General features: G+C 32.9%; 1 long non-coding RNA gene across 1 annotated transcript; it reads right to left on the bottom strand.

Annotated features, from left to right (window-relative positions):
- Nucleotides 1-272: 272 nt before the first annotated feature.
- LOC107919576 (uncharacterized) lies at nucleotides 273-2,274 on the bottom strand. Its single transcript, XR_005917430.1, has 3 exons — nucleotides 1,936-2,274; nucleotides 916-983; nucleotides 273-760 (listed from the first exon to the last, which is right to left on the bottom strand). It is a non-coding gene; the product is annotated as an uncharacterized lncRNA (long non-coding RNA).
- Nucleotides 2,275-2,580: the final 306 nt, after the last annotated feature.

Raw genomic sequence — 2,580 nt, 5'->3', positions numbered from 1 at the left:
AAGTTTTCGACATTAAGACATTAATTAACTGATTAGGTACTAGTTTTGGGCATGACGAGGGTGCTAATCCTTCCTCGCATGTAATTAACTCCCGAACCAGTTTTTCTTGAATTTCGTAGACTAAAATTATTGTTTTGAGTAAAATCAAAGCGTTTTATTAAAACGATTGAATCGCAAGGTGATCCGATCACACCTAAAAAAATATCGGTGGCGACTCCATTTTCGTTTTAAAAGTCGACCCCATTTTTTCAAAATAAAAAATGGTTTCAACAGTTGGCCTAAAGAATAGGGGAGTAGGTCATGCCCTTTACTTAATCCTCAATCTTGGAAGAAAACCAATATTAAATTCCATGTAAAAATCAGTGTTTGATCTTTGTTTTCGTTTTGGATAGTTGCTATGCTTAAATTAATGGAAGGACAGGCCAGCTTAAATTAAAAATTGATATGACTTTTAGGGAATGTCCCAATACATTACATCATTTGTTTCTAAACCCACATGTTCTTTCAACCTCAAAAATATGAGAAAATTCAAAGAAAGAAATGAAGCAGCAACAACATTTTATATATGGGATTGTGGCAGCCAAAAACTATTGTGGCATCAATTGGTTAGAATCTGCAGCTATAAGCATCATGAGACTAGCCAATTGTCGATATGTATGACAGATTTCATATGCAAAGTTCTCCCACTCCACTACACCTTATCTTTATATGTACAGAAGGTGCACCTTTTAAAAGTTAGGACTTTTTAACATCCTAGTTTCTGCAAGCAAAAATATTTTCCATCAACGCTAAAAAAGAAATACTTAAATAATTGAAGCTTAGATACTAGAAACATCCAAAAAATTTTCTGGCATGTTTCAAGAAATTGCTTGACAATTGAATCTGTTCTACCCAATTCCCATGGAAAAGTATTACCTGAAAGCGCCAATCATGGCTTTGCTTGGCACTGCCACCAGCTGAGTCTCCTTCAACTATGAAAATCTCTGCATAATGTAACCATAAAGACAATTTTTAGACACTCACAAATAGCAGATGGAATGCATTATCATTTATTTTGAAGCATGTAGAATCCACAAAAATGAAAAATAAAGTCCTAGTTAACTTAATCCCTCAACCAGTATAATTTCATTCTCTAAGAATTGAATTTTCTTGAAAAGATATGCTACATGGCTTGGTTCAGATATTTTCTATTTTAATTATAATACTAAAATCAAAAGGACACCAAATACGTTGGTTCTTAATATGGAATTCCAGAACCTAAAATATCCTATGCAATTGCACATTAATACCCCTCCCAAAGTTCAAGCAACATAACCTCATCTAATCGTAGGCAAAAATATTTAGAGAGAAACTACTCTTTGCTCAGTATTCAGAAAGAATATATAGAAAGGTACAAAAACCATTCAAAGGGAAAAAGTTCATAGAAGTATGTACAAAAAAACTATATCTCATGTAAGGATATTGAGAAGGAGAAAATAATAAAAATAGAAAAACCTTCAGCAAAGAGAATTTGAAAAATACTACGCATTCAAAAATATACCATATTTTTGAACAAATTATACCACTCAAAAACTATCGGTGACCAATCTTGAACAAAATTGTAGCCAATTCTATCTAGATAAAGTGAGAAATAGAACCCTAAAACTTTCTTCACCACAACTACACATCAATATTTTATAAACCGATTAACACATACAAAGCAATAAATTGGAAAAAGCTCTGATTTCGGGGGGTCTAAAAAATCAAAATGGGAGAGATTATTAAACGATGAGTTAACAATGATAGGGGAAGAAGTGTGCTTGGAGTAGCGAAGGAAGCGAGAAATGAAACGATTGGATTGCAAATTTCCAAACAATACTTTACTGGTTTTTCGTTTCAACAGAAAGGAACAGGAAAAATAAATGAAAAATAAAATTCAACAGAAAGGAAGATTACCAGTCTTGCTTTTGCGGTAGAATCTCTGACGCTTTCAACTGAAGAGGAACAGAAAATTTTCTAAGAAAGAGAGAAAAAAATTTGGCTCAGAAAGAATGAATGAAGGAAAAAGGGGATATGCCTGAGAGCTTTAGGAAAATGTCTTACAGAAATTGAAACGGTAAGACAATTTCCCAAAATGTAAGCCATTTTACCCGAGTTTTGGAATTCATTTTCCAAACGGCAAACAAACACTGGAAAATTGGGAAAACAATTTCTGGAAAATGAAATACTGGCAAACAAACGCACCCTACATTTCATTTTCATTTCTTCAACAAGTAGTTTACATCATTTTTAAATTTGATTAATATACTATTTATATTAATACAATAACAAACAACCATGGTCATAGCTATCAATTCAAGACCTTCGTTATTTTTATATATATAAAAAAATCTCCCCAACTCAAACCCTCTCACTTTTTCATATCTGGCTAGCCACTGCCCCTCCCTTCCTCTTCCTTTTCTTTCTTTTATATGGATTGTTAGGATCGTTCTGATTAAGCAACAAACAAGTAAAAATAGCAGAAGAAATTGAGAAGATGAACACACAAATTTAACGTGGAAAAACCCCTCCAAAGAGGATAAAAAATCACGAGCAAAGATA

Source organism: Gossypium hirsutum, chromosome D08 (genome assembly GCF_007990345.1).
Source record: "Gossypium hirsutum isolate 1008001.06 chromosome D08, Gossypium_hirsutum_v2.1, whole genome shotgun sequence".
NCBI lineage: Eukaryota > Viridiplantae > Streptophyta > Magnoliopsida > Malvales > Malvaceae > Gossypium > Gossypium hirsutum.
The sequence above is the reverse complement of the archived record's forward strand: the minus strand, read 5'-3'. Positions and strand labels throughout refer to the sequence as shown.